Source organism: Gossypium hirsutum, chromosome D11, assembly GCF_007990345.1.
Source record: "Gossypium hirsutum isolate 1008001.06 chromosome D11, Gossypium_hirsutum_v2.1, whole genome shotgun sequence".
NCBI classification, from domain to species: domain Eukaryota; kingdom Viridiplantae; phylum Streptophyta; class Magnoliopsida; order Malvales; family Malvaceae; genus Gossypium; species Gossypium hirsutum.
Window position 1 is genome coordinate 7,318,929 of NC_053447.1, and position 15,837 is coordinate 7,334,765.

The following is a 15,837-nucleotide window of genomic DNA, read 5'->3' on the forward strand; positions in this document are numbered from 1 at the left end:
ATTAGGTATTGAAAAATAAATTTCATGGCAAAGGGACTAAATTGAAAAGTGTGCAAAAGTTTAAGTGTGAAATAAAATATTATGATAAAGAGCTTAAATGAAAGGTTAAGTTTTAGTGAATTAATTACAAAGTGATATTTAAGTGAATTTCTAGTGATACTTGAATTTCATATTAAAATGGACCAAATCGTAAAATATACAAAAGTGACTAAGTGTATTAAGATTTTAAAATAACATATTCAAATGTAATGATATATAGAAGTGAAGTGAATACTAAGTGAGAGGATGGTGATTAATGAAAATATATGCTAGTAGAGACTAAATCGAAAAGATTGTAAAGTAAGTGAAGTGAAGTTTATGCAAAGAAGACTAGATAGAAAAGTGACCAAAATTTGGTATGTGTAATAAAGTATTTATAGAGAATTTTAGTGAAGTACTTATGATATTGAATTTAATTCTAAGTGATATTAAAGTGTTAATTTAATGCATATTGATTTTTATGAAAATAAGGACTAAATTGTAAGAGTGTAAAGTTTTATATGCCATTAAATGGCAAGTGATAGCGATGAAAATGACAATATAAAGCCCCAAGTAGATAAGATATGAACATGTTGGATATAGATGGCATGCCATTAGGAAATTATCATGCGTGCAAATAATAGTGACACTTCGGTGTAAATGAAAGTGACACTTCGGAGCATTTTAGTGATTTGACACTTCGGCGCACTACAGTGATTTTGTACTTCAGTGCATTACAATGTTATTTCCGAATATCTTACTTGTTCAATTGAGTCTACTATGGGCTATTAACTCATGAGAAAGATAATTGGTAAGTGATTAAAGAATCTTGAGAAAGAGAGATAGGTGATTAACGAAATAAGTGTTAAAGAAATATATGTGGTAAGTGAATTCCGATAACAATCTATGTTAAAACGTGAAGTGATAATATGGTAAATTAAAGTGTTAGTAAGTTTGGTAAATATATTGAATAATCTCTTGATATAAATGATATGTTCATGAAATTATATTAGTAATTTGTTACTATTTTTAAATTAAAGAAATGATAAGATTTAAATTCATGGGTACTTACTAAGCTTTCACAAGCTTAACACATTATTTTCAATGCGTAGTTGAAAGATCAAATTGAAGTTTTCATACGAAGTGGTGACCTTGACATATCTCACCACATCATCATCAAAGTTTGGGAGAAAAAGGGTATGAAATAAACTTTAAGGTATAAAGTATGACATGCACATAGGTGAATTAATGAAGTATTAAAGAAAGTGTCTAGTTGTTTAATATTTGAGTTTAAGGTATTTGAAAACATAATTCAAGTCGCAACGTCAGATCCTCACGTTTGATGAGAATCAAACAGTGAGTGACGTTGCGACTTAGAATCCCCAAAGTCATGGCATCAATCCTAAAGTTTTAAACTTTATAATTTAATATTTATTCGACTTTGGGTTAGTAAAAAACTTTCATAAGCTCGCATAATACTCCGATAAGATTGTGAATCATGTTATGAGTGTGTAATAATCTTAACAGCATGAACGAAAGGTTAAATGGAATGGTAATTGTTTGTAATTGCTCTGACAACGAATGTGACATCCCAAAGCTTGGACCCAATGATCGGGTCAGGTATGGGGTGTTGCACACCAACCTAGTCAAACTTTTAATAATAATACTAAGATTTTTATCACACGCCTATGTGTATGGAAACCACGTATATAGAATACAGATGTGTGTTTAAAAATAACATATAATAAATAATGAAACATATGATTTGAAACTAATTAATAACATATAAAATATGTGCAATATATAAATGAAAAAATAGATTAAATTGTGAGTGTAATCAAATTTAAACACATAAATACACCAAATTAAGAATATTAAATGAACACAATTGTTTATCACCGTATTGTCATCAATCCTAAGTTGGTTTGTCAAATTAATTTATGACACTAACTTAATCAACAAAATTATTAATATATATTAGAAATTCTATCACACACATATTCGTGCAAAAATCACAAATTTAGAACTCAAATGTGTGTTTAAAAATAACATATAATGAATAATGAAATGTATGGTTTGGAACTAATTAATAATAATACCACATGAAATATGTACGATGTTAAAATTAAAGTATATATATTCAATTTGTTTATCATGATGTTGCCATTAATCTTGAGTCGGCGTCGAGTTAACTTATGATACCAACTCAATCAAATACATTAATATATATACAATTGATTGGGGTAATAAAGTGCGCAAATAAAAATTGAAATGTATAAAAACATTAAAATAAAGCTTTAGTTGAGTGATAAATTAAAGGTTTTATTAATTTAATTAGTTTGGCTTCAAGTATTACTATATGCATTTTTATTGGTTTTAAAAAAAATAAAAATATTAAATTAACCTCGAATAATATAATTTATTTTAATTACGAAAAAATATTTCCATAATTTCGCTAACTAAGTTGGTGACCTAGTTAAGGGTAACACAAACTTAGTAAAACACTTAATCAATAATATAGAAGTATTTATATACAACAGATGAAGGTAATAAAGTATGTATAATGAAATTAAAATGTGTAAAAATATTAAAATAAAGTTTTAATTGAATAGCAAATTAAAAATTTTACTAACCCGTGGATTCAAATCCCACCATATGTATATACTTTCATTAATTTTTTAAAAATAAAAAAGATTAAAATATCATCCAATAATTTTACTTATTTTATTTAGTTCCTAATCGAGTTGGTGATCCAGTTGAGGGCGATACTGACTCGATCAAAAGCTTAAATAATAATATAAATATTACTTATAGGGATAGTAAAAGTGTATAATAAAATTAAAGATGAGTAGAAACAACTTATAATGCCTGGGAGCAGAACAAAAGCAACATGATAGACCAAGAAGGAAGGAAGGTTAAGTTAATACCAAAGATCCAAATGAAGGTGAAGCAGTAAAGGAAAAAGTGGGTATGGATGGCGGTGTGTTTAGCTGCGGTTGGAGTAAAAATAGCGGTGGTGATGATATTAGATACTATAGCGTACTGAATTGCACCACACCGGCCATCCAAACTCACCTAAAATAAATGGTAATTAATTTGGGATATACATGCCAAACTTGGGATTCAACTCAGCTAACCCGAACTAAAGAAATAACCAGGTACTTGTTCTTCTTCTTTGTTTTCTTTCACCAACTGCAATATAATAGTAAAAAGATACGTGCACTCTTATGATAACACGTTCACTTTGGTAATAAAAGAGGAAATGTGAGCTATTCTTTTTTTGTTTTAGACAGAAAAGGATTCAACCACCACCAGTGTTCCCTCTATAATACTACATCATCAAACAGTGTATATATTACAAATATTCTGGAATTATTAAATAAAACTACCTTATCTACTTATTATAACATTCTCCATATCCAATTCATCTAACTCAGTCATGGCTGCAGGATGGAATCAAGCAACCTAATCTATTCTTTCAATACCATATGTTATATATCTACAGAATTAACCGAGTCTCTCATACTCCATATTTTTTTATCCCCACATATATATACATAAATACAGACATGGGGGGCTGTGGGATGCCACCTATTCTATATACATAGGTTTTGCTGCAGATATAGCAGTGAGAGTGGAGTTGAGAGTAATTAAGTTGGTGCTATGCAAAAAATTAAGCCTCTCCGTAAGCAATTCCTCTCTCCATTTTCGTGTGACTTTGGCTATGAATTCCTCTACTCTCGTTTCCAAATCATTATCTTCCTCATCTTCTTCACTATCCTGATCATCTTCTGTGCCAAGAGTATCATCGTTTTCTTCATTGTAACCATGATAAAGTTGTACATCCTCAACGTCACTGCCCTCATAATAAATTTTTTCTTTTGCGCCTATGTTGACAAACCCTAAATCCAGGACAGGATGGTTGAACTCATGACCAGCTGCATCTTGATGATCAGGGCTTCCAATAATAATGTTAATAATGCCAAGGATAGCGTAGAACACGGTAAACCGAGCTAAGGGACAAGACTTTGCCACCACGATGAAGTCATAGGTGGAGAAAACAAGTTCATGATGCATAGGAGCTGATAGTAACAAAGCCAATAAGATGACCAAAGGAATACTTGATAAAAACCATAAGGCAGGGAACCCAACACCTCCCTCCATTTTGCTAGTTTTAGCCATTAATAAGAGGTTTTTTGTCACTAAATTAACAATGGCAAGATTTACTAGCTATATAAAGTTAATCAGAAAAAAAGCTACTCATCTATTTCCTGGAAGCAAAGAGGACTGGTTGATTGCAAAATTAAAACCATGGGAAGAAGTTAATTATGAAGGTGCAGGAGGAAATTTCTGAGCATTTTAGGAACATATATTTAAACCAAAAGAGAAAATGAAATAGGTTGGATGTTGGAAGTATTTGTGGAAAACCAATATAGTGACGAAACAAGAGTGTGCGGAAGAAAAGAAGAAATTGGTGACTTGAGAATTATAATAACATTCCATCTCCATGTCAACATTTTTTTGCAATATATAGTAAATTGGGTCATTGTTTATTATTTCACTAGATATTTATTTAGCCTAAAACCAGGGTGGTTTGGTCCATGTCCTTTTCAATGGGAAACTTCCAAGCATATGTCTCCACATTTATATTTCCTGGAAACAAAGTATTAGTTTCTCATAATTCACAGCTATTTGATTCGGCTAATAACATCTACTATAGCAAAACATGTTTTTAGCAGCATTTTTTTGGGGCCTATAACGGTGCTTATAAGCGTCGCTAAAACTATTTGCGGCGCTTGTAGCAAGAAACACCGCTATAGATAACGCCACTAAATTTTGCGGCGTCTATAGAACATGACCTTTAGCGGTACTTTTCCCACAAACGTCGCTATAGAACATGTTCTTTAGCAACGCTTTTCCCAAAAACGCCACTAAATTTAGCAGATTTTTAACATCTCATTTTCGTTCATATAGAACCCGAATTGTCAACGTAATTTCCTGTAACATCAAATCTAACCAAAAACTGAAAATATAAATGATACTTCAAATCCCAACGAAAAGATATATGATCTAAATTAATAAATGAAATAACAAAATTTATTATTTTTAAAAGTTATAATGTTAAAATATTCTTACAATAAGAAAACAAACATTTAATATGGTAGATTCTGCAATTGCTGAAACACCTTCATCATATTTTGAAGCTATAGCTAGAATGCGTCATATTTTCTGCTTTGCTTTGCTTCCCTCACTGTTGCCTCTGCTTCCCTCGCTGCTGCCTCTGCTTTAAGTTGTAGCTGGAGTTCTTCATATTTTATTTGATTCTCTGCTTCTCTTGATGTTGCCTATGCTTTAAGTTGAGCAATTTGCTCAACTGTGCTCGCTTGCATTTGAGCCATCTAGTCTCTTAACCTCTGAACTTCAGCTTGAGCTTGACTCCCCGAAGGCATGTATTGCTACGAGTTGGATCCAAAATATTGGGTTGGGTTAACAAAAGATCCTTGAAATCGAACCCGACCATACCTTTTACGACCCAAAACTTCAGTAATAATTCGGTTATCAATGTCGTCAAGATTAACTGAACTATCACTCAAAGCAATCGCTTCATACTCCGCCTTTTTATCATTTAGTTTCTCCTAATAAATCAATCAAAGAGTTAGAAATGAAATATATAATAAAAACAAATGCAACATAACTTAGCATTATTTGCATTACAAATAGGCTGACCAAGACTGTTTCTAGCTACTTTGACACGCTCGACAGAATTTAACTCGTATAAATCTTTTAGTAGCATACGTCCTCGAGTTTTGCGTGTCCCACCACTTTCAGCTGAAAAAATGGTATATTATAATATAAGAATTGGAAACATAAATCAATAATAAAAGCCAACACGCATGTAAATTAAAGTTAATATTACTTTGAATTTCTGCAGGTTTGTCAGTCGTATTCGGAACATTCGAAGATCCAATAGCAGTCTGTTCTTCACTATTTGTTTCTTCCGAATTTGGAGGATTTTGAACAATACTTAGATCTCGCAATCTTCTTCTAGGCATTTTATCTACAATACACATAAAATAGTTGAAATTTTAGTAACTAATTACAATAATAATAGTACATATAAAATAGTTGAAATATTTAACAAGATCAAGATTTAAATTATAATATTACATATAATTAAAAAATCGTAAAATCTTACTACATCATAATTCGTAAATATATTCATCCACATCTTGGTGAACCCATTGAAATTGTGTACTAGTACTAGGGATAATTTCATTAAAGTTTTATTCTGGAAAAGGCAAAGTTTCTGATCTTTCGTCGATGTCATCTCTACTTCCATTGCCCATGTCAAACAAGTCTCTAGGGGTGTTACGGAGTACAACATACCAACCCTCATCAATTGGATCTTTCAAGTAAAAAACTTGTTTCACTTGAGAAGAAAATACATACGGCTCGTCTATCAATTGTTGGCCAGTGTGAATTAATCGAGAGAAGTTCACCATTGTAAAACCAAATTGATCTTTTTTAGTTCCGCGAGCAGTATTAACATCAGCCCAATCACATCGAAATAAGACAGCCTTCCGTTTTCCATAGTAATCCAACTCAATAATGTCAGTAAGAAGTCCGTAATACTTCACATTTCCCTCAACATGATTACTGTCCCTAGCACTAGCATAACTTGTAATTGAAGAATTAACAACTATTCCACAATTTTGAGTCCTCTTCAATCTTTCGCGAGATTTTGTATGAAACTTGAATTCATTGATGAGGAAGGCACTATATCTTTTTACTACTCTATTCAGACATTGGGAAAGCCATTTAACTTCGTCATTGATGTTCTTTTCACTCCAAACCTATTGAATCGATAGTAAATTGATTAATTATAAATGTTATGAGAAAATATTATTATTTGTCAATGAAAGCTTCAGTTGCATACCGTTTGCTCTAACCATTCATGAAAATATTTTGTGAATAATTTATGAATCTCTCGATGTTGTAATCTTTGGGAGCGTAAACGAGATCTCAAGATTTGTTTGTACTCGCTATGTTAAAAAGTGGATTACTTAGTTAGAAGATAAACAAATTAAAAAGATGAATATTTATCAAATTCTAAAACTTACTTGCGTAATGGTTCAATTGAATCGTGGTGAAAAAGAACATATCGATGTGCTTATACCCAAAATCTATCATCTAAGTGTGCAATTTCAACTTTACCGATTGGTTCTCCTTAACTTCGAAATAAATAAGTTTCGGCTAAGTTATGATTAGTGAGCCCAGCATTTCTACTTGGTCTATTCAGTTTTGTTTCAACATCTTCTAAATATCTAGAACAGAAAGTCATACACTCCTCTGCCAAGTAACCTTCAGCAATTGATCCTTCTGGATAACGCTTATTACGACAATAAGACTTCAATTTGCATAGGAATCTAAACACGATATACAACATTATCAAAAGTTGTAACTAAAGGTATATTCATGAATAATTGAAAACTTTACAAATAAATTAGCATATCTCTATAAGATAGATCCACCAATAGAAAACTGGTCTACCAATTTTTGCTTCACGAGGGAGATGGATTAGCAAGTGTACCATAATAGTGAAGAAGGAAGGTAGAAAGATCTTCTCCAAATTGCATAAAGTCAAGGCGGCTCGATCTTGTACTTTCTCAAGTTATTCAACAATCAAAACTTTGCTACAAATAACTTTCATTATATTAGATAGTTCAATTATACAAGACGTCATCTTTTTTTACATACAACACCGTAAAACAACTAGCAGTAAATCTTGCATCAAGATGTGATAATCATGTGATTTTAGGGAATATAGTCTTCGGTCTTTAAGACTCACACATCGAGATATATTTGATGCATACACATTTGGGACCTTTATATCCTTCAACACCGTGCAGAACACTTCTTTTTCTTTCTTCAACATTGCAAAAATAGAAGGCGGCAACCGATATTTCCTATTTAGAAGTACTTAGGGATGAAGATCACGCTGAATTCCCATGTTAACTAGATCAAGTCGACTCTGAAGATTGCTTTTCGATTTTCTATCGACATTCAGAATTGTCCGAATGATGTTCTCGCAAACATTCTTTTCAACATGTATGACATCAAGATTGTGTCGCAAAATGTGATGCTCCCAATAAGGAAACTAAAAAAAATACTTCTTTTTTTCCAAAAGTCCGCCTCATTAGGATCATCCTCTTCATCAGATTTATCATCAATCTGCCGATCAACATCGTCAACATACGCCTCCCTCGGTCTTCTCTTTGTTTGTGTGTTGGGTGGTTGATTCATCTTCCCATAATTGAAATTGATATCTTTTAACATGAACAAGATTTTAGATCCAATGGTCTGCTCATGAGCTTCTCTAAACTCTTCAGTACCATCAAATAGAGTCCTTTGAAATCTAAATCTATAATTTCCATCTAACCATCGACGATGCCCCATATAAGAGAACTTCTTCCCATTATATAATCACTTCGAACATGTTTGTGCCGCACAACAAGGACAAGCATAACGCCCTTTGGTACTCCAACCAGATAAATTGGCATAAGCTGAGAAATCATTAATAGTCCATAACAAAGCTGTACGTAAATAAAAGTTCTCATTTCTCAAGACAATCATATGTTTCAACACCCGCCCATAACTGTTTCAACTCTTCAATAAGTGGTTGCATATAACTTTCAATATCATTTCAGGAACCTTTCTCTCCAGGGATAATCATAGATAAGATAAAAGAATATTGCTTCATGCAAATCCACAGAGGCAAATTGTAAGGAACAAGCACTATAGGCCAAGTACTGTACGAAGTACTCATGATTTTATAAGGATTAAATCCATTAGATGCTAGCCCAAGCCTCACATTCTGAGGATTGCTTGCAAAGCTTGGAAATTTACTGTCAAATGATTTCCAAGCTAAAGAATCCGTAGGATGCCTTAATAATCCATCATCGATTGGTTGATCATGATGCCACCTCATATACTCGGCTGCCTTTAACAACATGAAAAGCCTTTGAAGCCTTGGTATTAGTGGAAAATATCGCAAAATCTTTATTGGTTTCTTTCTTGACTGTGCCTCACCTTCATCCTTATTCACATCTTCTGTAACACCCCTAACCTGTATCCGACGCCGGAATAGGGTTACGGAGCATTACAAGACTTATGACTTAAACGATCATATATTTCATAATCAATTATCATTCAAATCAAAATCCATTCAAATACATTCATACAGTCCTTGTTACAAGCCCTCGAGGCCCCAAATGGACATTAAAAATGGTTCGGGACAAACCGAGTATTCAAGAAATTTTTAGAAAAACATTGAAAATTTTCAAAGTGCAGGGGATACACGCCCATGTGGCCAGGCCGTGTGGGCATTCGAAAAGGGATCACATGGCCGTGTCTCAGCTCGTGTCCGACCCCGTGTAACTCACTGACTTAGGTCACACAGCCAAACCACACGCCCGTGTGCCAGGCCGTGTAAAAATTAGAGGGTATACTGACTTGTGCCTCACGGCCAAGCCACACGCCCGTGTGCTAGGCCGTGTAAAGCTACTGACTTACTTTCTAAGAAAATTACATGGGACACACGGCCGTGTCACCTGGCCGTGTGTCACACACGGCTGAGACACACGCTCGTGTCTCTACCCGTATGGACAAAAATAGATCATTTTTCAAGCCATATTTCTCACCCAAATTAGTGTCAACCTATACACATCAAAATACATAAAGCCATGGCATAAATAGGCACTCAAGTCCAACCAATATCAAGTTTATAACATCTACATTCACACCATAATATGATATCCATAAACACATTCATTTGACCACTTTGAAACATACCAAACATACTTCAAAGGTTACTTAAATGGTCAATTACATACATGAGACATTATGCCTAAAACTTAACATACATAATCATCTCCATTTCAACCAATTAATGCTAAACAAAATTTCACAAGCAAGGCATTTATATAGCAACCATACACCACATATCAAAGGGCCATTTGAACATAGATACATATCAAAATATGTGACCACCTTACAAGCCGTCTCAAATGGCCAAAACACAACAAGATATATAGGCCACATTAGCCAAAACACCTATACATGCCATTTAACCAAAATATACAAAGTCCAAAATACCAAAATGAGAGTTTGATAGTGCGACACAATCTTTGGCAACTTCCAAACAGAGCGAGCTTCTGAATCACTATAAAACACGAAAATTAAAACAGAGTAAGCAATTAAGTTTAATAAGTTCGTATGGCTAATAAATACAACATACCATTCATCCACAATTTAGATAAGCATAATTAAAACATAGGTAAATTTCAATTGGCCCAAAGCCTAACACATAATTACAATTATGTTAGTCAAGTATGAATACATCAACTATGAGTTACATTTTGTATTTCACACGAATACCTATACTGGTTTGTATCAACTCTTATAACCTCGTATCATCTGTACCCGTTGAACCATTTGGAATACTATCGGATACTCAAGTATCTCGCACACTAAGTGCCAATACGTGGTCAAAACCACTTTTATCTCATATCTCATATAAATGCTCACTCTCGAGCCATCACTAGGTCTGCTCACACAAGCTGCCAGTCAAGACGTAGCTACACGGTGCTGCTCACACAAGCTGTAAAGTAACCGCAATACATGCCGAAAACTCAGCCACCAGTAGGACGTACGAGACCAGCACCCAAAACACGGTAACCCCTAATGACATGTCATTTGCATCCTAACTATTCCTAAGGTTCAATCGGGATCCATACATTACTGATACCTCGCCGAGAATTTCCATGGTGTCATATAATCACAATTATATCAATTAAGCATTTAAACACATGTAATTTAATGCTTATTAAACATACGAACTTACCTCAAATTTATACGGAGACAATCGACCGATCAATCCACTACTTTATCTTTGCCTCGATCTAATTCTGAAAGTGGCTTTTCTTGATCTATATATAATAAAATTTAACTAATTTAATATTTATTCTATTCAATTCAATCGAATTTCATGTTATGGCAAAATTATCATTTTTCCCTAAACATTTGACCTTTTTACAATTTAGTCCCTAAGCTCGTAAAAAATGAAATTCATGAAATTTCACTACATCCAAGCCTAGCCAAAAATTATATATGCTCATATAAGCCCATATATTCCATAAATTCACACATTTATCACAAAATTTTCATATTTCTCAATTTAACCCCTAATTAACAATTTCATCAAAACTCACTTAACACAAATTGTTTATTTAACAACAAAGGTTCATTTTATTCCATTAAACTTCAAGAAAAACTAATATGTTCTCTTGTAAAAACCCTATACTTTCAACCATATTGCAATTTAGTCCCTTATTTAGCTAGATTAAGCTACAACGGTTCCGAAAATATAAAAATTAACGAAAACGGGATGAAATAACACTTACATACAAAGAAAAAGCTTAAGAAAAAAAATTCCTCCCTTCTCCTATGGTGAATTTGGCTATGGCATGAAAAATAGAAGAAGATGATAGCTTTTTGGCTTTTCTTTTATTTATTTATTTATCATTAATTACATTTTTACCATTTTACCCTTACCTAACTTTAAAAATTACTCAATTACCAAGCCATGCACATCCACTAACTCATTTAATGGTGTAATTACCATATAAGGACCTCCACTTTAAAATTCTATAGCTATTTAACACATTTAGCTAATAGAACACAACTTTCGCACTTTACGCGATTTAGTCCTTTTTCACAAATTGAGCATACAAACGGTAAAATTTCCTAACGAAATTTTTATACCACCATATTATCATACTATAGACCATAAAATAATATTAAAATAAATTTTTTGACTTCAAATTTTTTGTCCTGAAACCACTGTTTCGATTTCACTAAAAATGAGCCGTTACATCTTCTGTATTCATATTCATCCAACGAGATTTACCGCAAACATGACAAGACTGTTGGCTTTTTCGATTACCTACAACTATGAATTTTTTCATACCTAAGGCCTAAATCTTTTATCAGTTTCTTCATATCTTTGCATGAATGAAATATTTTTGCAAACAGAAACATATCTCTCAATATCTCTAACAACATTGTATAAGAGTTTTCGGTCCACCCTCCCAAACATTTTAAGTGAAAAAGACGAATGCAGAAAGATGTTCTTGAAAATTTTGATCCCTTATAAAGTTCTTCATTCATTTTATTAAGTAACTTGTAGAATTTCGCCACTTCTCAATTTGGCTTTTCATCAGGTACACTTCTTCCCATTTCAGTAAAATCATTTCCACCAATGTTACAATCATCAGATGCAATAAAGTCAGGTGGAAACGATTGCAAACCATGACTGCGTATATTAAATGCATCCCGCAACATACCTTCCATGCCATCTTCTCTAATAGACTGATGGTAAGCATTATGAGGATAAGTCGAATTAATCGTTGAAGAGGATCTATAATGTGTACACTCTCCATGGAAAATCCATTTTTTATACCCACGAATAAAGCCATCAACAATTAGATGTTCGTAGACAACTTCACGAAAATGTCAATTGATGTTGCCACAGTTCTTACACGGGCAAAGAATCATATTCTCTTGGCTTGCATTTTGAAATGCAAAATTTAGAAAAGTTTGTAGTCCATTTTGATAGCCGTTGCTTACCCTTGACAAATTCATCCAACTCTTATCCATTTCGTAGTTCTTGAAGTCTAAATTTGACAATAAATTATGGTTACTTAAATGTTCTCAATTGATTTAAATCATGTCATTGTACTAAAATAGATAATACATATCAAGTATCTAATGGGTGTAAACTAATTCAGGTAAGTTGTTTATTTATAAGTATATATTTATGTATTACGTAAGTTATGTAAGTTATGATATGATATGTAAGTTATGTAAGTTATGATTATCATCTTTAAATTTTAACCCTTTAATTATACTCTTATAATTTATAAATTTGTGTTTTTTAATAAATAATATAAATTATAAATTTTATTTAAAATTCCCATTATCTACCCTTATATAAAAGCTATCCCAAACCCTAATAGGAGATTCAAGGTCATTGTGTAGTTGGACAACCAAGCAATGCAATTTCATTAAGTATACAACCAAGTATACAAGACATTTGAGACAAAATATAATACCAACATACTAACCTTACATGATAAATGAAATTATATTAATAATTTTAATGGTTGGATTGTAAAAATTAGAGTTTTACACATAAGTAAATTATTTTAAAATTGATAAATATTGAAATACGTTAAAGCAAAAAAATATTAAAAGACCTAAAATTTGATAATATTTAATTAGACTGTGGGTTTTTATAATTGAAACTATTAAAATTTATAAGTAAACAAATATTATATTATAAAATACCTTAATTGTTTTATATTACATGAAATAAAAATATATTATTAAATAAATAAAAATAACTAATTGCATATCTTTGAATAATAATTATTTATATTAAGAAAAATAAAAATTTAGAATCATAACTAAAACAAATAATAAAAATTGGATTAAATATAAAGATGTTATAGTGAAGTTACTTAAATGAAATAAGGACTTAAATCATAATATCCAGTCCCATGTGAAATATCAACATTGATTATTTAAATTGATCAATTTAGGCTGCTAATGAATATTCTCTTTTCATTCCAATTCGTGTTATTAAACAATTTTAAAAAATTAACTTTTTTAAGTAGTTATAATAAATATATTAGTAAGTAAAAACAGATTTAAGTAGACTAATTTTTTATTATTATTTGAAGAAAATGAGAAAATAAAATGCATAATTTTTCTACACATGTTAAATTCTTCTGCTTTGAATTAAATCCAATTGAGTGTCTTTTTCTATGAGCATTACTGAGATGTAATAAAGAATAAAACAATGCAGAAATGTAATGTAAAAATTATTATTATTAATAGTATAATTAAAGAGAAAAGAACATATTATATGAAGCATAAGAATATATATAACACCGTCCACAAAAGCCTTTGAGAAAACAACAACTAATCCTCCGACCAAATAAACTTATGGAAGCACAAAAAAATATGTCCCCTACAATAAGAGACAAAACATTGGATAAACAGTATTTTATAATACAATATTAATTTTAGATACAAATATGATATTAATTTTTTATACAAATAGTATTTTATAAGGTAAATAAGCATTTTGCATGCAACTTGACTAAGAAATTAGTAGTAAATAGGGAATTGAGTTTGGATAAAAAAAGGTGGACCGTCTCTCTATTAGGTAGCTGTTAATGGCCTTTTGACTCAAACCATCTTACATTCTTACCAAACTGAATGTGTGTTTTAAATTCTCAATCCATCAAAATGTTATATCATCTAACAAAGTGATGAATTCAACTACACTAAATCCGGTTAACATCAATTTTGGATTTCATTCATGGACTCATTAAATTAATAATAATCATAATAATTAAACTAAGAAAGTGATGAACATTTGCTTTAACTAATAAATTGCAATGGAGAGAAACATAACTTTAAGTAGCTAAATTATTATTGGAAGCAATATCATTTTTTATAATTTCATGAAATGGCAAAGCATGCAAAAACTGGAAACTGTCTTACCTGAGATAATGTGGATTAAAGCTAAGCAAACTGAATGGTAGAAAGCTGGATGAAAAATCTAAAGTAAGTAAAATGATCCAATATTTGAAAGAAAAATCATAAATACAAGACTAATAGCAAAATAAAACTCCAAACAGATTTAACTACTATCATTTGGTCGAGACTAAAGTTCGAGTTTCCTTTATCAAGCATTGTTAACATTCGTTTTTGACCTTAGCAAAGCAGCCAATGAAGAATCGATTCCAGGGTCCCCTGGCTGAGAAATAGTCAAGCAATTCTAACCAATTTTAAACTTGTGTGTTTTAAATCACTATCACAAACAAAAGAAAATTTCAAATCAAAGCTGTCACCACCAAGAAATCAAATCAATGAAATAAACAAAAGAAATACAGGACTAACGAAACAATAAAAAATTTCACATATTACAGATGAAATGGGCAAATGACCATCATAGTTGACAACGTAGAGATGAACAGGTGAACCCTATCATAGACATTACCTAAGAAGGAATTAAATCAAATAATGGACGAGCATCACTCTCTCTGCTCTGAGCATATACACAAGAAAGACCTCGACCCAACCATGTTGTTGATCCTGCCACAACCTCAGCTGTAACAAAATAAAGCACTGTACTAAATTTCAAAAGGACCAGTACCTAAGACAACCACAGATTCCAAAAGATGGTTCACTTCAGCAGCTAATAAAAGCAAAAATCAAGAGAGAAAAATGCCATTTTGTCTCCAAGATTAGAACAGTGAAAGCGACGGCAAAGGAGTGGGACGATGACGCAGCAGAGGAGATAGTCGATGGCAGCAGCAGATGGTCGGGTCAACGGCGATGCAGCAAATGGGTTGGGATTTTGATTTGGGGAAAATTTAGGAATTTGGGAAAAATTTTTAGGGGGAAAAAATAAGGTGTTTCAGGTATATGGATTGGGATAAAATGGAGGAGAGCAAAACTACATAGTTTGGTTTAAAACAAAATGACTGTTTGCCACTAAAAACGGCGTCGTTTTGTTTAAAGTAATATTTTTTTGCTACGTTTTTTATCTAGCGTCACTAATGCTCGATCTATTGCGGCGTTTTTCACCTAGCACCGCTAATGCCACTAAAAACGAAGCCATTTGATTTAAAGTAAAATGTTTTTTGCTGCGTTTTTTACCTAACGCCGCTAATGCCACTAAAAATG